This window comes from Medicago sativa, chromosome 3, assembly GCF_051527215.1.
Source record: "Medicago sativa cultivar Bolivia chromosome 3, Bolivia_mono, whole genome shotgun sequence".
NCBI lineage: Eukaryota > Viridiplantae > Streptophyta > Magnoliopsida > Fabales > Fabaceae > Medicago > Medicago sativa.
Window position 1 is genome coordinate 4,407,277 of NC_140751.1, and position 25,177 is coordinate 4,432,453.

The following is a 25,177-nucleotide window of genomic DNA, read 5'->3' on the forward strand; positions in this document are numbered from 1 at the left end:
CTAGCCTCAGTTCTTTTTTTTTCTTTTTTCTTTTCTGTTTTCTTTGCTTTTCATTTCTTTTCCCCCTGTAACAAAAAAAAAAACCCTAGGAGTGCGGCGACAATAATAAATTAGGTAGGAGATCATTTCTTAATTTATATTTCAAATCAGTGTTTTAAATCATCGATTGCATGTTTATTCCAATGCTTTATGAATTTGATCTTGTTGTCGAGTTATAGAGTATTAAAACAAAGAAATATTCTAGGAGAAGGAAAATCAACCTTTGGGGTTCGAGATCTCGTTGGAACACAACTACACGATTGTCAATATCTTAAAACCATTGAGGAGATGATGGCCCCCTAGCACGGGTATGATATGGCTGCTTACCATCAAGAAGTTGCTTCTTAAGATTTTGCTTTTGCTTTCTCGTCAAAACGGGAGTGTATGGCGCTTCTTCTGCTGTTCTCTTATCATTGTCATGCTGAATTCTTGGATTAATATGTTTCTCCGGGACTGAAGTGCTTTCACTGACATTTATAGCCAATGAGGCAGCCACAACCGGATCAAAATCTGTCAAACGGGGTTGTATTGTTGCGGAACTGGCAGCAACAGCTGCATCTTCATGGGACACATTTCCAACCAATGAGACATTCACAACCGGTGCATAATCTGTCAAAGACGGCTGCATTGTTGTAGAACTGGCAGTAACAGCTGCATCTTCGTGGGACACATTTCCAGCCAATGAGGCATTCACAACCGGTGCAGAATCTGTCAAAGGGGGCTGCATTGTTGCGGAACTGGCAGCAACGGCTGCATCTTCGTGTGCCGTTGCCACAACTTGAGGGGACACCACAATGTTTGCTTGTGCAGCCGTGGTCTGAGTGGCCGAACTCACCCCCTGACCGGGGACATAACATTACCATCCAACTCTTCATGCACGTCAAGGTGCTCAATAGTGTAAATAGGCGGAACCGAAACAACCAGACTCTTTGGAACGACAACATTCCGAGTTTCTTGAAGAATTCTCTCCTCTTCAAAAGTTTCCACGTCATCGTGCGCTACCTCTGATGCCAATTTGAACACAGGGATGTCTGAACGAGAAAACACCTGTGGAGGAATCACGTCTGAAACGATTTGCAAAGCAAAACTAAAAGAACGTTCTGCGACATCTTTATTTGGAGTTGGTTGTGCAGCATTTTCATCAACTGTGGCACCACATATTTGAACATAGCGCAGGAAGAAGCTCCCTTTGCACCACGGGGATGAAGAGTAGCTTTGTTATTTGGCCCAGTTACTTGATTTTTCCCTCGCTCCACATCCTTAGCGGCATTCGGGTGCAACCATTTGCACGTCATAACATTATGTCCAATGACATAACAGTGATGACAGAAAAACGGACGCCGTTCATATTGGACTTCCACCTTAAAGGCGAAACCCTCCCGTTCAACGAGAATCTCATCATAAACCCTTTTTGACAAGTCAATGTCCACCAGAATTCGCACATAATGTCTGAAGGCCCTATTACGTGTCGGGGCATCGAGAGGAATTGGGGTACCCACGACACTAGCTATTTCTTTCAACGTTCTCTCACGCTAAACTGAGGCAACTCAACAAGCCTAATCCATATTGAAGCATGAGTCTGTTTCTGAGGTTAAAGTCTTTCGTCCATTTAGAGAGACGAAGGAGACCCGGATGTAGTGAAACAGTGCCAACCGCCCAAATGCGACTTAAATCATCAGGATTCTCAAACAGAAAATCATAACATCCCCTACCGAGCGAAACCATCTTCCATTGGTGAACCATCTTCCAAAACTTGCCTAATTTAGAAGCCAAATCGCGAGCTGTGTAAGGTTTATCGCATTTATTCAAGGTCAGCCGTCCTCGTAGTGCATATTGACATCATGACCAATTCTAATGGAAAGAGCATCTCCCTTAATGCATGGAACCGAATAGGGAGCCTCCTCCAATGGGGAAGAACGGTGGCCCCCTAATGCTGCTGCAAAGGATTTTGGAGGGACAGTAATTAGCTTTGGAGAGTCCGAAACAGCCAGAGAAGCAGCCGAAACAATCTGAGGAGAAGGAGGGGCCGAAGCTGCCAATTCCGCTTGCCAATCAAACATGGCAAGGTCGGAGTGGAGGAACCAAGCAAGAAGAAAAAACACGAACAAACAGATATCAAGTGGAGAAGAACCCAAAATCCACCGTGAATTAGCAACCAAAGTCAAAAGACACCTAATGGATGCTGAGTCACAAATCCATTCACGTCCATGCCAATTAACGTGAATGTATAACGTGAAGAATGGATGAACTAGCAAGCTGGAATTGGATCAATAAAATTTGGTTGAAACGGCGCTCATGTTAGGGGAAACTAGCGTGTTTTGAAAAATCTCAAATATTAATTTTGCTTAAATTTAATTTTGGGTAACCTTCTACGCTCATCAATCTTCAAAAATCAGGTAATGTGAAATCTAAACTCTTGATTTCGTTGGTTTTTTTTTAGCTTGGTTTGTCATTTTTGGGATGCAGGTTGGGCCTGAGTTAACTCACGTAGGTATATGATCAATGTGACTTATGTCATGCAGGTGCTAGCTCAACGTGACTTAAGTCACGTTGGTGCCCAATATTTGAATATTTGCGCCATTCTTTTCTTTCTTAACTTGTCGCACAAGTTATTTATATTTCTTTCTTGTTATTTTTTTTATTCAATAGACATAGTGATAGTTGAAAATGTGGTGGATGATGACGTTGAGCTGAAATCGGCCATAATTGAAGCTTCCGGCAAAGTTACGTTGATGTCAAACCAACCGTTAATGTAAAGTTTAAAGTCAAAATTCCCTTTCAAGCTCACATTGAAGAAAAACCTTATCCGGTACCTACCGATGTTACCAAGCTTCACACGACCTCTTTTTTTTAACAAAGGAAAGATGGCGAGAGCCAGATGATTTGCTTGGTTGGGTTCGTCGACAAGCGGCAACGGCGGGATTTACTATATCTATAGATAAATCTAGTTTAAAAAATCCAACATCGACGTTGCAATGTGAAAGGAGTGGTGTATACACCAAAGCTTGAAGGCACGAGTGTTGGGATTTCAAGAGGGGTTTTTCAAAATTTTATTGTTCATCTTAGTGGTACAAATCCTATTGAAATTGATCTTGATTAAATCATTAATAACAAATCAACACATGCTTAAACAATTTAAGGATTATGTGTTTAACTCTTGAAGCGCATAGCCTTTGTAGCATAAATGTTTCTGATCACGAGTAAAGCACTGTAGCAATGCCTCTACTCATTCAACACGAACATAACTTCTTCGATTACCGATTCTAGCCAATTCCAACAGAGATTCAGAGAGACTAAGATTTAGAGAAACAACATAATCAAGGAATTTGAGAATGTTCTTTCAACAACTCAACATGAAGATAATATCTCAAGCACTGTTACTTCGGAGAAGAGTTCTTCAACAACATAATCAAGGAATTTGAGAATGTTCTTTAACGAGACAAATTATGACACAAAATGATGTTGTACTCTTTTTCCTTCACTAGAATTTTTTCCCACTAAAGTTTTCTCTAGTAAGGGTTTAATGACGCATATCCTCGATGGACATCCAAGGGGGAGTGTTATGAATATTATAAGTGGATGTTGATATAACAATTGGTTATTGGGTCATACTATAGATTATTTGTCCATATTGTGTTTGCTCCCCAAGTCATTGATGCATGTTTCTCAAGTCATTAAATTTCTCTATAAATAGAGCTCATATGTAACTTAATTGAACACCACAAGAGAATAATAGAATATTTCTCTCTCTTCTATCTCTTCCTCTCCTTCTCTTTACTTGTTCTCACTTCCTTAGTTTTATAGCAAAATTAATAAAATTGATTTTAAATATGGGTGTATAAAGCATTATGGAGGTCAATAGGGGTCAGAAGTTTTTTGTACAAAAAATAAATAATCATATAATCCTACACTAGGTAAAGGGGTGAATCGTTTCTAAATCATTTCACTTTATTTTCATTCTTTATTTCTGTTATACATGCTTAACATCATAATCCTTAATGTGCTTAAAATTTAAAATGAACTATTACAGTTATTTGATATTTATCAACCGTATACTAATTTAAATTACATCATTTACAATTTCTTAAGCCAAACCCTAGGAGTGCGGCGATAGTAATAAATTAGGTAGGAGATAATTTCTTAATTTATATTTCAAATCAATGTTTTAAATCATCTATTGCATGTTTATTCCATTGGTTTATGAACTTGATCTTGTTGTCGAGTTATAGAGTATTAAAACAAAGAAATATCCCAGGAGAAGGAAAATCAACCTTTGGGGTTCGAGATCTCGTTGGATGACACAATTACACGATTGTCAATATCTTAACAACATAGCCTTAGGAACATGGAGACGGTAAGAAATTAGGTATGAGGTCCTTTCTTCATCTATATTTCAAGTTAACTTTGTAAATATCTGATTTCATGTTTTTACCATTGGTTTTTGAAATTAATTAACTATTTTGTAGAGTTCTAGAATGTGAAAGTACAGAAATATTCCAAGAGGAGGAAAATCAACCTTTCGGGTCGAAGATCTCGGTGACTCACACAATTATGTCGTTTTCAATTTCTTAACACCAAAATTGTAGGAGCACGATGACACCAAAATTGTAGGTATGAGATCAGTTCTTCATCAATATTTGAAGTAAGTGTTTCAAATGATTGATTACATGTTTTTTTTCTTCTATTGGTTTATGATCTCTAGCTATTTGTTGAGTGCTAGAATGTGAAAGTAAAGAAATATTTCAAGAGGGGAACAATCAACCTTCGGGGTCCGAGATTTTACTGCATTACAAACTAATCTTGAAAGATGTAAGTTGATTTTTCTTCTTGAAAATTGTAGTGAAAAAGAGAATTCTCTTGCAACTTACATTATGATGATTAGTTTTAAAGAACAACATAATCAAATATATTGTCTAAATTTAATATATATATATATATATATATTACCAGAGTTTTTTTTTTATTTTTGAAATCTCTTGCATGTATATTGTTATGAACCCTAATAATTGTAAATGCAAAATCGTACAATGTTAATTAATATGTATTGATGTGTAAGTTATCAATAAATTGACCTCACTATGATGACTTTCAAAAATAATTTTTGCTTTTGGTAAATTAAGATGTTGCAATTTATGTTTCTCATCGTGAATAATTTGTGAATCAAGTTATATTGGTATGAGCTAAGGGTTAAAGAGTTTGAGGTATGGGTTCAAACTTAAACAAAAGAGAAAAACTAATCTAACAAATAATTACTAACATTAGTCATTTCAAAAGAATAACAATTGTAATAATCTTTCAAATAATATCATATATACATTAATTACTAAAACTTTATATATGTAACTCTCAAAAATGTTTGAATGTTCTGATATCAACAAAACACTTATTAATAATAAGATATAGTATATATGTAAGCAATGAAGTAGTGAAATATCAATACTTATAAAAATTCCATATGTGTGTAATATGATAAGTGTTTCCTTAATATACTTTTTTTTAGTACTCTTGGTTTTGATATTTTTCAAAAAATTTCAACAATTGAGAAGATTTCAAAAAGTTTGAAATGGTGTGAAGTACTTAAATTGATTAATATACAAAATGCTATTAAGTGGATGTGCACCAAAATATGAAGAGCGAATAACACAAACTTATCATGATTCATCCAAACAAACATTAGGCTATGTTCAGTCGTCACATATAATATGACTTTCCGCTATGATGCAGCAAATATATAATGTTGGGAATAAATACTAACTATCATTGATGAGCTTGGGAGGGGCACCAACAATTTTGATAACGGTGGAAAATATATGAATTTTACCTAAGTAATGTTAAACTATTTTATAATACTGTTACTTAATAATACTAATCATATTTTTTCTAGCATATGTTCAAACATAATATATAAATAATCAAGCTTATCTATTGTAAAAAAGTTTGTTATCATCAAAATAAAATGTATTAGGTCTATTTTCTTCCTATTGTTCTTCCATTTTGATGATTGAAAATTTTAATGGATAAAATTACGCTTAGAAAAGGATTAATAATATTAATAAATCATTAAGACACTGATAATATTAGTAATCTCTTTAATGTATCAAACATTTTATTCATTCATAGATAATGTCAGATTAAACACTCACACTTGAGGCAAAAAAAAAACAACTACATATATGTTTCAGACTCTAAGATAATGGTTAGACTTGGACATCCTATGCCAACATTTCCATTACATTTTTCAAAACATTTTATTTTAGTTTGAAAATATATTCCATTTCCTACGAGTTGACTTCCTTTTAATTTTTCACAAGAAATATAGAATACCATTTATAAATTTATAAAATAGATTCAAGTGAGAGATCGGTGGGATTCAATAATTAAAATATTTTTGAATTTTAGTTCCTTTAACTTCTAATTTGTATTTATCTTTGTTTTTTTAGAAACAAAGATGATTTTGACCAATTTTTGTTGTTGTAAATGTCACAATCTAATATACATATTTAATATACATGTTAAGACTACATGAGTATAATACATATATCTTTTTTTTTTTTTTTTTGCTAAGCCAGGAGATTGGGTAGGTATCAAGGGGAAGCAACGACAACCCAACTAGGTTGGCACCTCGAAGAACCCCCATCCTATGCTGAATATCTCAAAGAAAAATTTTATTAAAAAAAGAGGAAAAAAGTAAGGAGGGGGGGGGACTAGGTCAAAACCCTTAAAAGAAAATAAAAAACAAACAGAACCAAAAAAAACACCTGACTACGGTAACCTAGAATGAGGAATCCCACTCCGGTCCAAAAAGAAATCAATATGCAGAGGCTGAGGCAACACAGAGAACCAAACCGAGCCCTTGAGTGAATGACCCATATTAGCTAACAAATCGGCGCAACAATTTCCTTCCCTGAAGATGTGTGAAGTGATAACTTGAATCCCTGCTTACAAGCATTGTGCCAAAGGTTTTGGAGCGTGATCGGTACAAATGACCGGTTTTTGAAAACCATCAAAGCACTCGTCGAATCACTCTCTAACCAAACGTTTTTCATTCCATTTTGTGCGGCATATTCATTAGTGATATTCTTGTTTTAATTATTTAAGTCATTTAATCATAGAGCTAGCAAATATCTATTACTAGCAATCTATTTTATAGACTTGAAAAAGTAACCCGTCCCTATGTCAAGTGTCAACATGAGCATTCTTTTTCTTGAGTTCTAACACAATATTAATTGGTTCTAGCTAGATAATTGGTCTTGTTGAAAATATAATAGAGGAGCTAAAATTATTAATTGGTCTATATTATATTTTAGCTAATACATGTAGATAAAATTTATATTTAAACTCTTTTATGACTTTCTCTACTATACAAATCATATTAGCTTTTTCATGACTTACAAATGATGATAAGGTCACAAAGGAGCTAAAATATGAGTTTTAGAACAATTTTTAAAACAATACAACACACCACATACACTACACATCGAACCTGCATATAGACGTAAAACCAAATATAAAAAAAATGTTACCCTTTAAGCAAATCACAGTTAACCATATATCTGACTTTATATATAATTATAATTAAAGTCAAGCATTTATAATAATATGATAATTATCATTGTTTGTATTAGTTTTCTTTTTCCCCAATATTCATATCTCTTTTATCCTTCTAGAATACACCTTTTTCTATTTTTAATTTGATATTTGAATGGTTTGTCAATTCATATATATATTTTTTATTTTAATGATAAATTTATGGATGGTTATTTGTTAGAATTTTCAAATTCTTGTTACTTTAAAATAATGATAAATTGTTATTCTTGTTACTTTAAAATAATGATAAATTGTTATGGTAGTAAATTTTAAAGAATTTGAGAATAACTATTTTTTAAACAATATTGAAGGTGACATTGTATTTTAATGGATGTTAGTTAAAAACTAATTAACACTATTATGCAAGAAAAAAAAAACACATGCAAGTATACACAGTAAAAACAACTAGTATAATAAAATTGTCCAAACAATAATTGTCAATGTAACCTTTGTATTTTAATGTTATTTAAAAATTTATTACAATAACAGATAATATGTTATATTTAAGTAACAAATCTGAAAATTTTAACAAACATCCATTCTTGAATTTCACAATAGTAGAAAATATTTTATCATTTAACAAACATTTGAAAATCAATTTAATTTAAGTAACAAATCTGAAAATTTTAACAGACATCCATACTTGGATTTCACAATAGTAGAAAATATTTTATGATTTAACAAACATTTGAAAATCAAATTAAATATAGAATATTAGTGCATTCCATAAGGATCAAGTGGATTTGTGAAATGTTGAGAAAGAAAATAAATACAATGAATACTTAGCTAATGCTTACTAAGCAAAAACTTTGTTGCTAAAGTTTATCCTTTTAGGTGTGTCAGCGAGATACTTAATTCACTTAATGGGTTGGTTTATTGTTTTTGTTTTTGGGTTAGAATTTAGTATAAATAAGACCCTTACTCCTCCAATTAGATACACAGTTTCAAAGTTAAAACTTATTACGTAATTGTGTTGGTCTTTCTTTTGTTGTGTGTTACTGCACTCAGGTATAATTACATAGTCTTTTCTCTGTTTCTTACTTTTTTTTTTTTTTACTTTAAATTTGAATATTGTAATTTAGTTTGCTTTTGCTTGTTTGTGTTCGATTGAGTTTGTAATTGATGGGTTGACTAAGTTAGTTTTTTTTTCTTGGTATTTGAATTTTGTTTTTGTTTTTCATTAGTTTTATACTCTGATTTTGCCTTTGGGAGTCAATTTAAAAAAAATAATTTTGGGGAAAATGTTGTAGTTTGGTGATACAATTTCTTTAGTTGAGAATGGTGAATACCACGCCTTGTTGTCCAAGAGGTGTCAGCTCACTAATAAGAGCTTGATGTTATAACCTCAAGGGACATGGTGAAAAAAGTTATGATCTTCTTATATTGTTAAATTTCTTTACTAGGAGAAAAGTTGTCTCTCGATGAGCATGTACAATGTATTCAACGTTGGGAAGACACATATTGTTGTGTTATTATTGTCAATTTAGGGTCATTTTTTAATTTGTTTATGTTTTTTCTTCTAATTTCTTGATGTTTAGTTGTAGTGTTTCTGCTTTTATTCTTTAGTTTTAACCTTTAGTAAGTGTAAGTTTGTTGCTATGTTATTCCTAATCATTTTTTAAAATTTTTTCTACACATTTTTTTTTTTGTTTATGAATAATGAGTTAAGATTCGACATTTTAATGAAAATTAAATAAGTCATGAGATGTTTATTTTGAAGCCTTTTTTGAGAGCATATGAAAAGTTGTAGAGATAATTTTGTTTTGTTGGAAAGTTGGTGCCATCAAAGGCCGCTACAATATACTTTATGATTATGAGTTTATTACTTGGACTTTTTGTGTAGAATTGAATAGCATAAATGTCCACATTCGGCATATTGACAAATTTTCTAGTACATGCAACAATATAATGTAGAAGTAACCTTTAAAATATGTTTTAATGTTATACTCCCTCCGTCCCAAATAATATGTCATTCTAGCTAAATATGTTTGTCCCAAATTATGTCGTTTTACAATATTAAATGAAACATTAATACTTATTTTTCGTTTATGCCTTTATTATTTATTACTCAATCTTTTTCCAACTCTTTCATTTATCTTTCTCATACCATTAACGAAGAATATTTTTGTAAAATGACTCATTTTTTCTTTTCTTGATACAACATTAAATAATTTATGTGAAATTTCCAAGGTGACTTATAATTTGGGTAGGAGGGAGTATTCATTTATCTTTTAGTTGTATTATTGCAATGTTTTGCTTGTGCAATTGTTTCTAGTTATTTGTTTTGCTCTACAAGGAATGCTCTTGTTGATATATATTTATCTTTATTATTATGTCAACATTATATTATCATGATGAGCACATGATCCTTTATACCAGTTCAACATTCTCAAATGTTTTAAACATCTCAGGACTGCAAAACATTCTTGTTGCTTAAGATCTATAGTTATATTTAACTGTTGCAACAAAGCTTTTATATTTGGATGTATGCATATTTATAGTCATCGAGTAGATAGAAATGGACGCAAAACCCACATTGGATGGAGCAGCAGACAATCTGAAACAAAAGCGGGCTATCCGATATGTTGCACATCTGAATGAAGTTTTGGCACAAACTAGTGTTCCTGCAAACACACGAAGAATACCAAGATCCCCTTGGATACCTTTGCGTGTGCTTGTAGGTGCCGTCAGAAACATAGTTCCTCACAATATCATGTTTCAAATCATTCGCCATTATGAGCAATTTATGGTATGTAAAGTAGATCCAAGAAATGCATATGTCTTAAATGATAAAATATCTCTAATGTATCATATCGTACTTGTGTAGTCAAAGAAGATTACCCGTGATGATTTCGTTCGACAGCTAAGGTTGATTGTCGGAGACGATATAATGAAATCTGCAATAAATAATATTAAATTGAAGGTACCGAATTTATTTATCGTATTTTTTTTTATTTGGTTTAGTACTATGATATGTTTTCTTGTGTTGTGTTTATACCTCCCATCAAAATCACTCTAAGTTGTAGTTACATATCATATGCTTAACTTTTGCATTGTGGAATCATATGAACTATTTCTTGCAATTTGATTATGTCTCCTAATGTTTATTTGGCTTATTGTAGGGACCATCCAAGCCGATCAAACAACTCAAACATCAAGCAGAAGTGAAGCTTGTGAATGAGGAGACTGAGATTTGTCAATTGGAGTCAGCTATTGACAACATGAAGTTGTGATTATTGTCCTAATTTACAGCTTCGATATGGATTTGTAGTGCATGTTTGCTATTGAGACTTCATAACAATTTATTTTAAAATGTTTGGTGATTAGATGTACTATGAACTTTCATATTTTATGGATTTGTAATAAATACCGTTAATTGGATATTTCTTATATTTTTTTTCACTTTAAAGTGATTTGCACAACTTGCATTGCAGAATGATGGATTGAACTTGTTTATTGTTTGTTAGTGCCAATGATAAACATTGTTGAATTTTTTGATGTCTTGTTGAAACATTCACGATTGATGTTCCCTACTATTATTGGGTGGGTTTGGGGCTGACTCAATACCAGGTTGTCCCCTAGTTAAATAATTCGCCGACATAATATGTATGGAACATTGTAGTTGGAAATCTTGGCACAACTTGTGCTATGACTCTTCACTTATTAATGATAAATTTTCTTATTCAAAAACAAAAATTGCCTTGAGAGCATAGCTTGTTATTATTGTTATTATTTTGATTTCTATGACTCTTCACTTATTAAGATATTTTAGATTTTCTTCACTCGTTATTGATGATGATATGAAACTAAAAATACGATTTTCGTGGATTTTAGGATTTGTTCCAAACAAGAGGATTTGTGAAATATGGTCTGAGTAGTTGTAACTAGACTAGTGGTTTTTACATGACAGTATAACCATTTGCTTGTTTCTGACATTTTCTACTGAATGCAGACAACGTTGCGAAAATGATTCTTGACAAGCATGACATTGAGGAAACTCATTATGAGGTTCTCAATGTTAAGGAAGATGCAGATTATGAAGAAATTCGTGCTAGTTACCAACAGTAATCAAAGAACTTCAGAGAGATTTCTCAAAGTACAAAAGGCCTGGGAAATTCTAAGCGATTCAAGCTCTCGTTTATTATATGATAAGGAGCTGCAAAGATCAAGGCGGGATGCCTTGCCTGCTGAAGTTGCAGAAGATTTAAGCTTACACAGCTGAAGATGATGACGAAGCATTAGAACTGTTTTATCAATGTCGATGTGGTGATTACTTCTCTGTCGACTCGTTGGAATTGCAGAAAATGCGGTATTCCTTATTGAGAAATGGAAATAGTATATCTATACTCAATGGTGATACTTTACCAGGATCCGTGATTCTTCCTTGTGGATCTTGTTCGTTAAAAGCTCGTCTGATACTCAGTATGGATAACAATTGACTTATTGAATTTTTGCATGACTGAGGAGGATTGAGATTATTATTATGTTTACAGAATATAGCAAACTAATGGTAGCTGCTCATTATCAAGTGTTGTGAATTGCGAATCGCGGAAAGTAGCAACTGGTTCAAATTTCTCCATGCTACGGTGCTATAGCCGCTATTTGACAACACTTTATTGAATTGCGTATCGCAGGATATTGGATTATTGGAAAAAATCCTGTGGCAACAGGAACTGCGCCATTTTGATTGTAAAGTTTCAAAATTGGGATTTGATGATAGTAGTTTATTGTCCACTCACTTATTATAATGAATTCACAGTATTAGAAAAGATTTTCTTTTAATCCAAGAAAAATCGAGACGTTTTCAAATATGTACTATTATGAACTACTTCAACTGTGCTTAGCTATTCAGTGATCTATCAGTTTTGATATTTATCCTTTGTGAAGTTTCTAACATTTATACTCACATTGTGATAGTTCTTTACTAATGCTTTGGTTAATTTCTATGATTATATATTAGTATGATACCTTAGAGAGACACCTAAGAGGAATTTTTAGATTTACATACAAATAAGGATTTTACCAAAAAAGAGATGGGAAATTTGATAATGTTGTTTCTTAACAAAAAATTATAAATAATTACCAACATCTTAAAGTTGAGGGAATAAAAATTCGTTTGCAATTATTTTTATTAAACATACTAAGTCATGGTTTTGTGTACATCCTTAGTTTCAATTCATGTAATGGTTTTGTGCACATCCTTGTATATATACTATTTTCTAGTATCAAAAGACTAGTAGGGCGGCAATCTTTAGAATTTCCCATGCCCTTTTTGTAAGAAAATTTCTCTTCTCACAAACGAATTTGCTCACTCCCACTTGAAATGTCCAAACTCACGTTCGGTACATACAACGTGAGTTAAGTCACGTTAGTACGTTGCACTGTTTGGGGAAAATATCCAGCAGTTCCACACTTCAACATCCATCTTCTTTTCCTCTTCATATCCAAAAACCCAAAAAGTGCGAAATTTTGGAGCAAAATCTTAACTTGAAATCATTGCAAATCGTAAGGAAGAAAGTTTCTACGCTCATTAAACGTCAAAATCAGGTAACGTGAAATCTAAACTCTTTTGATTTTAGTGGTTTTTTAGCTTGGTTTGTCATTTCTAGGATGCAGGTTGGGCGTGAGTTCACGTTGGTGGTCAACGTGGGTTCACTCACGTAGGTGTAAGATCAACGTGACTTATGTCATGCAGGTCTTAGCTTAACATGACTTAAGTCACGTTGGCGCCCAATATTTGAATTTTTGCACCATTTTTTCTTTCTTAGCTTGTTGCACAAGTTATTTATATTTTTTCATTGTTATTTTTTTATTTAATAGACATAGTGATTTGTTGAAAATGTGGTGGATGATGGCGTTGAGCCATAGCCGGTCATAATTGAAGCTTCCTGCAAAGTTTCGTTGATGTCAAACCCACCGTTAATGTGAAGTTTAAAGTCAAAATTCTCTTTTAAGCTCACGTTGAAGAAAAACCTAATATGGTACCTACCGGTGTTACCAAGCTTCACAGTTATGAACTAAACATCGCTTCATTTTTTTAACAACGGAAAGATGACTATAGCGAGATGATTTTCTTGGTTGGGTTCATCGACAAGCGGCAACAGCGAGATTTACTATATCTATAGATAAATCTAGTTTAAAAAATTCAACATTGACGTTGCAATGTGAAAGGAATGGTGTATACACCAAAGTTGAAGGCACAATGTAGGGATTTCAAGAGGGGTTTTTCAAAATTTTATTGAGCCTCTTAGCGAAATAAATCCCATTGAAATTGATCTTGATTAGATCATTAATAACAAATCAACACATGCTTAAATAATTTAAGGATTATGTGTTTACCTCTTGAAGTGAAGAACCTTTGTAGTAGAAATGTTTCTGATAACGAGCAAAACAACGTAGCGATGCCTATGCTCAGTCCACACGAACATAACTTCTCCGATTACCGTGCTAGCCAATTCCATCGGAGATTCAGATAGACAAGATTTATAGAAACAATATAATCAATGAATTGGAGAATCTTCTTTCAACAACTCAATATGAAGATAATATCTAAAGCTCTATTAATTTGGAGAAGATTGTGGAGATAAATCAGATCTCTCTTCAAAGTCACTGCCAAGTAAAGCTTTTGAGTAACTAGTATAAAAGATTATTTGATTTTCTTCGTCTCATATACGATTGTCTTTATGAGGGGGAGACATAAACATGTTCTGCACTCTTTTTTCTCTTAACCAAGGTCGTATCCCATTGCGTTTTCCTAGTAAGGTTTTTAACGAGGCAGATTTTCACACATAAGGATGTTGTACTCTTTTTCCTTCACTAGAATTTTTTCCCATTGGATTTTTCACTAGTAAGGGTTTAATGATGCATATCCTCGATGGACATGCAAGGGGGAGTGTTATGAATATTATAAGTGGATGTCGATATAACAGTTGGTTATTGGGTCGTACTATTAGCTTATTGGGCCATATTGTGCTTGCTCCCCAAGTCATTGATGCTTGTTCCTAAAGTCATTAAATTTCTCTATAAATAGAGCTCATATGTAACTTAATTGAACACCACAAGAGAATAATAGAATAATTCTCTGTCTCCTATCTCTTCCTCTCCTTCTCTTCACTTGTTCTCACTTCATTAGTTTTATAACAAATTAATAAAATTGATTTTAAATATGGGTGTATAAAGCATTATGGAGGTCAGTAGGGGACAAAAGTTTTTTGTACAAAAATAAATAATCAACTAATCCTACACTAAGTAAAGGGGTGAATCGTTTCTAAATCATTTCACTTTATATTCCTTCTTTATTTCTTCTATACATGCTTAACATCATAATCCTTCATGTGCTTAAAATTTAAAATGAACTATTACAGTTATTTGATATTTATCAACCATATACTAATTTAAATTACACCATTTACAATTTCTTAAGCCAAACCCTAGGAATGCGGCGATAGTAATAAATTAGGTATGTAACATCCCGCTCGTTAGCTAATGGAAATTTCATCTGCTAAATGTATCATAGGACTAAGATTCATAGAAAGTGATCATGATGAATAAAGTTAAGTACGACGAAAGATATTAATGAGTAATATCAGTCAAGCATGAGTTATGTATCAGAGTCAGGTAAACACGACTGAGATGAAGGGCATTTAAGTAAACTTAACGCACGTGCTAGACATTCTAGATACGTCTAGTATGGGTGTTACATTTGGTATCAGAGCAGGTCGATTCAGACCGTGCCTTGGGTCATTAAGTTACAACAAAGGTAGTTGGACCATTGGGTTCCGGGTAGATGTTCTAGTTGTTGTTGTTAGTTGAGCCTGATCAACTCAATTTAGCATTCGACGATTAGAATGGATGCCTGAGAGCTGAATAGGACCCTGGAGGAACGAAGTATGTGATGAAGATACACCGGAAAGTGTGAACTCAAAAGTAAGAACTCGGAATGAGTACTAGAAATAAGTTGATTGTGCCAGTAGGTGGTCGGTGAACTAAGCAAGTAGAAGTATGAATCCTCCGGGAATGTAAGGCAATGTTGAGAAGGGTCGTTCCGATAGTGTTGGGTAAGTTGTTAGTGACACCTTGTATACCCGTAAGTGAAGAGTACAGAAATACCTTAGCAGGACCTGAAGCTTCAGTAAGGGTCGTAGTTAGAACGGAATTGTATTCCAGAAAGTAAGCGCAAGGCTACAAGATAGAGAGCAGTCAACGTAGGTTGACGGGATTAGTAGACTCTCAGGATTAGTGTTATGTTATCAGGAATGAAGCATTAGTTTCTAAAGTGCCGAGAATTGTATCGAATTAGGTTGATGCTTGCCATGCATATGTAGTAGAATATATTTTAGATGTTGGGAATGACTGATGTGCATTGATTTACTTGAGAAATAAAAAATTTATGCAAAGTATGTTTTGAAAAATTGAGCTGAAGAAACTCATCAATAGCGAACCCGGAGCGAAATTTTTAGTTCGTCTCTAGGGAATGCAGTGACTATTGGAGAGTTGTCTTCACCATCTTTTATGCGATGAGAAATTGTTTTTTTTATATTGAGTGACGAATGCATATCACCCCCCTAAAGTTTTCAAAAAAGGGAAAAAAGGCATATGGGCAACCATCAACGAAGATCGATTCGGTTTAACGTGACTTTGGAAGTTAATGTGTCAAGAAATAAGAATGAGTTTGGACCAAGAGTTTAGAGGCACCCGTATCTAGAATGGAAGTCACAGATGTGAAATCATGAAGCAAGAAGTTAAATGGTGCAAAGTCATATGAAATCACGAGGATTTTGGATTTCGCAGAGTTAAGAGTACCCCTCGAATCTATGTTTTGCTTGATGAACTTGCGAAGGCTCGTTAGGATGCTAAGTAGTAAAGTTTACATGATTTTAGAAAGATATACACATAAGGGTGATTGAAGTTGACATTTTTGAAATTCAAAATGAAATTTTGTAGGTACCGGTTTGTTACGACTCGTGTAGTTTGGGCTAAACACACTAGGACTAAGATTTGATGACACATACGTGTTGTCAACTCGTCCTGGGATTTTAGAGTAACGACTGGGACCTAGATTCATTATGTGTTTTATATATAGTTGTAAATCATCAACGTCAATGACCCGTGTGCTAATTTACGAAATTTTATTAGAAAGAAAATTAACGAGCAAGCATAGGAAGGATTAAGCAAAACATAGTGTGCGAGATTCAAAGCTACAATGTTAGATGCATAAGGAAGTATGTCCGAATGCAAGATTAGTCTACCATGGGAGGTTGTAAGAGCGTTTCATGGAATAGTAGGTATGTAATAGCAGAGATATGCTCCTTGAGTTAAGTTGCTCGGGAATAAGAGTAAGTATGACATTGATATGTCCAGAGGTAAGTTTCCTTTAGATTCAATCTTACCAGCAAGGAGTAGAGCAAGGTTGCAGAGTAGCTGTATTGTTGTAAATTTTTAATGTATCCAATACTAAACTTAACGCACGTGCTAGACATTCTAGATACGTCTAGTATGTGTGTTACAAGGTAGGAGATAATTTCTTAATTTATATTTCAAATCAATGTTTTAAATCATCGATTGCATGTCTATTCCTTTGCTTTATGAACTTGATCTTGTTGTCGAGTTATAAAATATTAAAACAAAGAAATATCCCAGGAGAAGGAAAATCAACCTTTGGGGTTCGAGATCTCGTTGGATGACACAATTACACGATTGTCAATATCTTAACACCAAAGCCTTAGGAACGTGGAGACGGTAAGAAATTAGGTATTAGGTCCTTTCTTCATCTATATTTCAAGTTAATTTTGTAAATCTCTGATTTCATGTTTTTTCTATTGGTTATTTGATTTTTATTTTTTGGAAGGTTCTTTGATGATTTGGTTTATATGGAATGGTATGGCTGGCTTAATGTATGTTAGATAAGTCTTTTTTGTCGGTCTTTTGTTTGCTTCAAGCATAGTTTATACCAATTCAAGAGCATATGTTAGTGACAATAATGAGTGTTATATGTTGGAACTGTCGGGGTTTGGGTAGCCCGAGTACGGTTCCTAATCTTAAACCTGATGCAATAATCCTGTCTGAAACAATGACAACGTCTAGTAAAATTAAAGAATTGAAATGTATGTTGGCCTTCAACTATTGTTTTTCTGTGGATAGAATTGGCAGGGGAGGAGGATTGGCTTGTTTATGGAAATAGAATTTGTTGGAACACTAGTTAATTCTAGTGAAGAAAATTGGAAAGAAAAACACTATGAAAAAAACTAGTGTGTGGGTGTGACTTAAAAATGTCCCACATTGAAGGGTCACCCCAACTAGTAAGTGTTTATATATGGGCAAAGTGACCTCCAAGGGTGTGCCCTTGGGGTACCCAATTTTGTGAACGGGTGAACGCTTACAAAATATATATATCGTGGGTTAAAGAATAAAAAATGATATATATATTTTTTTGTCACTTGAAAATGTTAAATTAATTAATTAATTAATTTAATCATTATCCGTAAGCGCTACGCGTAACAAATAAATTTGTTACGTTCCGACCCGATCCAAAACCGTATCCAGAAGCTTCCGGATATTTCCAATTAAGAAAACGCGTTTGCTTGATGATTAAGCAAACTTAATCCCCAAGTCACGCGTAAAACGCGTTTGCTTAAGGATTAAGCAAACTTAATCCCCAAGTAACTCTGCCTATAAAAGGAGAGCTCGCCCCACTCATTCTTCACACCAAAATCTCACAGTTGATGCTTCCTGTGCGGTTTTCTCTCTTCTCCCTTTCGATTTTAACAAATCGTTCTTCTTCTTCTACTCCTTTCTGTCCCTTCGGTATTAAGAGTGTTCTTAAGACCATAGTCCCTTGGTCTTAGGTTCATATTCCCTTCGATAATATATGATCTTAACAGTATATATATATTATTTTAAAGAGAAATGGTGGTATCACCATATTTGAGTGGTCGTAGTGCCATATTCATGTTTTGGAGAAGTTAGAATGGTGGTAACACCATATTTGAGTGGTCTCAGCACCATAATAGAATGGTAATAATACCATATTAATTTGAACGGTTTCGAATAGAGCGGTTACGTACCGTATCGAGTGGCTTCGATCAAACGATTGAGCCATATTTTGAGGGTGTAATTCTCGAACGATTTTTCTACAGTGCAGTAGTTAATCGAACAGTTGTAGCTGGGCTTGTTTTATCCTGGAGGCGGCGTGGTTGATAGTCTACCTTGCACAATTTTGGGTAGTGCCACGAAACGTCTTAAAGAGAGCGACCTGGTCGTGACTCAACCTAGTAACAACTTCGGTAGATGATAGAATTTGGAAATTCAAATTTAACAGTTTGGAAATCCAAAAAAACAACAATTTTAAGACGTTTCTATATGCTATGTCTACCGAAGAAGTTACATATTGAGGTTAAGTTGTCCCTAAATACATTAAGGATAAATCAAGCTATAGATTTACATCTTTCGAATGAAACGATGAAGTGATTGTTGTCTCAATCAACAACACTAAAAATTTATTTGATGAAAACAATAATTTGTTACAAAACAAATTATTAGTTACTAAAAATATATTTGATGAAAACAATAATTTGTTACAAAACAAATTATTAGTTACTAAAAATTTATTTGATGAAAACAATAATTTGTTACAAAACAGATTATTTGTTACAGAACCAAACAAGTTTAGTTTGTTACAAAACATAAAAAATTGTTTGGAGCGGAAAATAAAAATAATGCAATGCTGTTATTTTGTTATGGTGAATTCTAAAAGTGTTTTGTTTTTTTTTAAAACATTGATATCACGTACTGGTTTTCAAATCTTTAAATTGATAAACATATGCATCGATCGCTTTACATAATCCAAACTTGTAAATATGCAATAAGGAAAAATGGAATTGTGAAATTCTATTTATGTTTAAGAAAGAATCTGAATTTCAGATTTCTATTGAATAAGACTGAGTTGACTCAGACTTAAAGAGAGACTTGTGTACCATGCACTCTTGTGGAAAAAGATTGCACTTTGATGGTATGTTAAAAAAATTAAATTCTCCTTCTATGTTATTAGTTGTGTGATTTTAATATTTGACATATCAAAATTGATCACGAATAAGTGTTTAATTTTAAACTTGAGTAACTTGGACTTAATTCCAAAGTTATATAATTAAACAATTTTATTTATTGCAGTCAAGATATATGAATCAAAAATTCATATAAATTAGAATTTAGAGGATATGAATCTCTAAACATAATGATATGTGTTAATTTAATGACACATAAATTAGAAATGATAAAATGATATTTTTATCATATTTATTGATGACTGTAAACTTTGGAAAAATAAAATTGATATGCTTGAATGTTCAATTTTTTATAACGAAAATTGAAATTTATAGAGTACCCAAGTTTAAGAACAAAAATTCTAATTAAGAAATTTTTGAAGAAAAGACAATCCAACTTGTCTTATTTTTCGAACTTGGGATTGTCTGGACTATATTAAGATCCTGGACCCCAAGAGAGTTGAACTCACTAGTAGAGCCTATGAATATGTATTCATCGGGTATGCGATAAATAACGAAACATATAGGTTTTATGACCTAAATGTTAAAGTGATCATAGAATTTAAAAGATGTCGAATTCTATGTAAATATTTACCCCTTTAACTAAAGAATAGTGGGGGCACTAGTGGGGGCTCTAATGGGAGCACGACATTAGTGGGGGCAAATTAAATTCCCCTTTAAAAATTAAGAACTAGTGGGGGCACTATATCTAATCACATTCATGTAATTAGAAATAGTTATGAAAACATCATACAAGATGTTATAGAACCTCAAGGAGGTAAGAAAGCTAAAATTGCTAAAGAGTATGAACTTGGTTTATACATTGGAAGAAGATTCATTAAGCCTTAAAGAAGTTATATCCTCATTGGATGCTGAATTATGGCAAAAGCAATAAACGATGAAATGAATTTTCTAGAGTCTAACAAAACATGAAACTTGGTTGACTTGTCTCATAGTTGCAAAACCAATCGGTTGTACTTGGATTTTTGAAAAAAGAACTAAAACCTGATGGTACGGTTGATGAATACAAGGCTTTCCTTGTAGTCAAAGGTTTTAGACAAAGAGAAAAATATAGACTTCTTCGACATTCATTCACCAGCCACGAAAATCATATCCATGAGAGTACTAGTCCCTTTAGCCGCCGTTTATAACTCGAAAGTACTCCAAATGGATGTGAAAGTTGCCTTTTTATGGTGAACTAGAAGAACAAGTCTATATGGAACAACCTGAAAAAGTTTGCAATTCATGGACAAGAAAACAAGGTCTGTAAGTTAGATAATTATTTGAATGGTCTAAAATAAACTCCTGAGGAATGGCATGAAAAAATTTGACATTCTAATGTTATCGAATGAGTATAAATTGAATGAAAGTGACAAATAATATTTGCACGATCATATGTCTCTATGAAGACGACTTGCTCATATTTGATTTAAAGATTCATGTTATGAATGATGTGAAATCATTGTTTATCAACAACATTGATAAGAAAGACCTAAACAAAAATTGAAGTAATTCTTGGTTTCAAGATTACTAAATCAGAAAAGATAACTTTTTTGATAAATCTCACAAGTTGAGAATATCTTAAAGAAATGTAATTATTTCACCGTAAACTTGCAATCACATATTATGATCCAAGTGTAAGAACACTTGAGATGGAGCTAGAAAAAAGAATATACGAGCATCATTGGCAGCACTTAGCTATGCCACTGAATGTATTAGATCCGACATTGTCGATGTCGTGAAACTCTTGTGCAAGTTTACTAGTAGACGGATGGAAAGCATTGCCATGCTATAGAAAGAGTCATGAGAAGACTATGACTCTAAGATTACTTCACTAGGAGTAACATATTGTACTTAAATGGTACAAGATATAAATTGAACATCTTTCAGATGAATATTTAGCGACTAGTGTTTGCACATTGAGCATCACTAGAGGAGTTGTTTGTTAAAACAAATGATATTGACTCAGTCCACTATGGAATGAATCTGAGATGAGAACACTAGATAAAACTAGTGAAGAAGCAAGTTGGCTAAGATCCTTGCTAGTTGAGATCCCTCTATGGGAAAAACCGTTACCTGCTGTGTTAATTCATTGTGATAGTACCGCGGCTATTGCAAAGATTAAGAATCGTTATTACAATGGTAAGAGACGACAGATAAGGCGAAAACATAGCACGATTAGAGAGTGTATCTCTAAATGGAGCGGTTAGAGTTGATTTTGTACGTACGAATGAAAACTTAGCTGATCCTTTGACGAAAGGACTTAATAGAGAGAAAGTCCAAGAAACATCCAGTAGGATGGGACTAATGCCTATAGCCCACAAGTGATGGTAACCCGACCTAAATGACTGGAGATCCCAAGAAATAGGTTCAATGGGTAAAAACAAGTCATGAAGTGGTAGAACATGCTATGAGATAAAGAATATAGAAAGCATGATCCTACAGCGAAAGAAGGATGAGGTAATAGTAACTCTTAATGAGATCTATACTCTATGTTGAGTGGGGTACACAGCTACAGGAGTACTCTTGATAGACTCACCTATACGAATGTGGAACTTAGGCCGATCCTATGGAATTTCGAGGCAGAATTCCTAGAGCATTCGTTAAAACCGGGATACACGTGCAGGGCCTTAAAACGCACGGGCTTTTAGAATACACCTATGAAAAGGTTTGTGTGTGGATTCTATGTCTGAGATAGAGTTCAATGCTGTAAGCAACTCTTGTTAAATCAGAATACCTTCCACTATGCTAAGGTTCAAGTTGTTGGCGACACCTTTGTATATTAGCAAATCTTATGGAAACGTTTTACGTTATTTCTCGAAACCATTTTGAAGTCAAGTGGGGGATTGTTGGAACACTAGTTAATTCTAGTGAAGAAAATTGGAAAGAAAAACACTATGAAAAAAACTAGTGTGTGGGTGTGACTTAAAAATGTCCCACATTGAAGGGTCACCCCAACTAGTAAGTGTTTATATATGGGCAAAGTGACCTCCAAGGGTGTGCCCTTGGGGTACCCAATTTTGTGAACGGGTGAACGCTTACAAAATATATATATCGTGGGTTAAAGAATAAAAAATGATATATATATTTTTTTGTCACTTGAAAATGTTAAATTAATTAATTAATTAATTTAATCATTATCCGTAAGCGCTACGCGTAACAAATAAATTTGTTACGTTCCGACCCGATCCAAAACCGTATCCAGAAGCTTCCGGATATTTCCAATTAAGAAAACGCGTTTGCTTGATGATTAAGCAAACTTAATCCCCAAGTCACGCGTAAAACGCGTTTGCTTAAGGATTAAGCAAACTTAATCCCCAAGTAACTCTGCCTATAAAAGGAGAGCTCGCCCCACTCATTCTTCACACCAAAATCTCACAGTTGATGCTTCCTGTGCGGTTTTCTCTCTTCTCCCTTTCGATTTTAACAAATCGTTCTTCTTCTTCTACTCCTTTCTGTCCCTTCGGTATTAAGAGTGTTCTTAAGACCATAGTCCCTTGGTCTTAGGTTCATATTCCCTTCGATAATATATGATCTTAACAGTATATATATATTATTTTAAAGAGAAATGGTGGTATCACCATATTTGAGTGGTCGTAGTGCCATATTCATGTTTTGGAGAAGTTAGAATGGTGGTAACACCATATTTGAGTGGTCTCAGCACCATAATAGAATGGTAATAATACCATATTAATTTGAACGGTTTCGAATAGAGCGGTTACGTACCGTATCGAGTGGCTTCGATCAAACGATTGAGCCATATTTTGAGGGTGTAATTCTCGAACGATTTTTCTACAGTGCAGTAGTTAATCGAACAGTTGTAGCTGGGCTTGTTTTATCCTGGAGGCGGCGTGGTTGATAGTCTACCTTGCACAATTTTGGGTAGTGCCACGAAACGTCTTAAAGAGAGCGACCTGGTCGTGACTCAACCTAGTAACAACTTCGGTAGATGATAGAATTTGGAAATTCAAATTTAACAGTTTGGAAATCCAAAAAAACAACAGAATTTAAATTGTACTATCACAAATTTCTCACAAAATCATATTGATATGGAGATTGATGATTCTTTAAGGGGCAAGTGGAGATTAACTGGGTTCTATGGTATGCCTGAAGGAGGAAGGTGAAGAGAGTCTTGGAATTTACTACGTCAATTATCTAATCTTTCTCAGCTTCCTTGGTGTATTATTGGTTAGTATGCTTGCTTAATGGATCATTGTTGGTTAATGGTCAATTGAAACTTGAGGAATTGTAGTTATGTTCATTTATTTGTTAGAGGTTTTTTTTTAATGGATGGTCAATTGAACCTGAAACTTGAGAAATTGCAATTATTTTCGTTTACTTGTTTGTTAGAGGTTTTTTTCCCTTTCGTTGTTTTTGTAGGTTTGTCAGATGGTTTGTGTTCTGATTTTCTAAGTTCAGAATTACGATTAAGAAATTATGCGAAGACATTAGTATCTTTGTTCAAATGTCTAAACCGCACAAATTTCATAATCTGTAATTCAAACCATTTACAATTCATATTGAAGTGAAACAAATAAAATCTATTTATGCATGCAGGGTTCTTTATAAAGGTTAGGATTACTTAGTGAGATATCAGTAAGGTCACAATGAGTATATAAAAAGTGTCAAAAGAATCACATTCCTCCTATATTGCGTTGGAGGCTGCAGTTTTGCATATTAACTGAATCTGTTACACTCAATCGCAGCATAATCATCAATTGCAGAGGAAGAAATGTACCATTAGGTTGAATTCTGCAAGTGAGAAGTGCACTTTTGAATAGCACCTATATTAATTGGTTAATTTCAATGGTTAACTGCAGCTGAAGGTGACTGATGAAGCAATGTTACTCTCACCTATATTGGTTAGATTCAATGGTTAACCGGAAAAAATATGTTGGACTATGCACCAGGTCATTGGAAATGTAACGATAAGTTACGAAGACATCTAATTATATCTCATCAGATAAATATTTTTGCAAGTAATTTAAAAAAATGATATTATAACAAGACACTATAGTTAAATATAATTAAACATCTGTATACAAGGTTTTAAGAATATCAATGTGTGATTATCAAACTCATAAAATACCAAGCATATTATAACTTCTTGTATCAGAGTTTCACAAAACATTTCAATTTCTATACAAGGAGTAATCTGTTTCCTACTTTTTTCTTTTCAAGACAAGGATCCAAATAACATATTTAAAGGCATATCAAACCAAACTAGTGGAGAACTAAGTACATGTAATGTAATTGTTTTGGTAAACATCATAATCCTTCATCCGCTTAAAATTTATAATGAACTATTAGAGTTAGTTGATATTTATCAACCATTAACTAATTAAAATTACACTATTTACAATTTCTTACTCACAAATATTCAGCAGCCTCGCACTTGTTCCTCGCCACTGATCATCCGAGCTGCTCCTCCACCTGGGCAGCCATTATTCGTACAAAGAACTTGCTTTCCGCCGGCTATACTTGGAGACATGGCAGCGGTGCCTCCTCCTTTT

The 25,177-nt window shown here is 33.6% G+C and overlaps 1 pseudogene; it reads left to right on the forward strand.

Moving 5' to 3' along the window:
- Positions 1–11,440: 11,440 nt before the first annotated feature.
- Positions 11,441–12,395, forward strand: LOC146935060 (uncharacterized; annotated as a pseudogene).
- Positions 12,396–25,177: the final 12,782 nt, after the last annotated feature.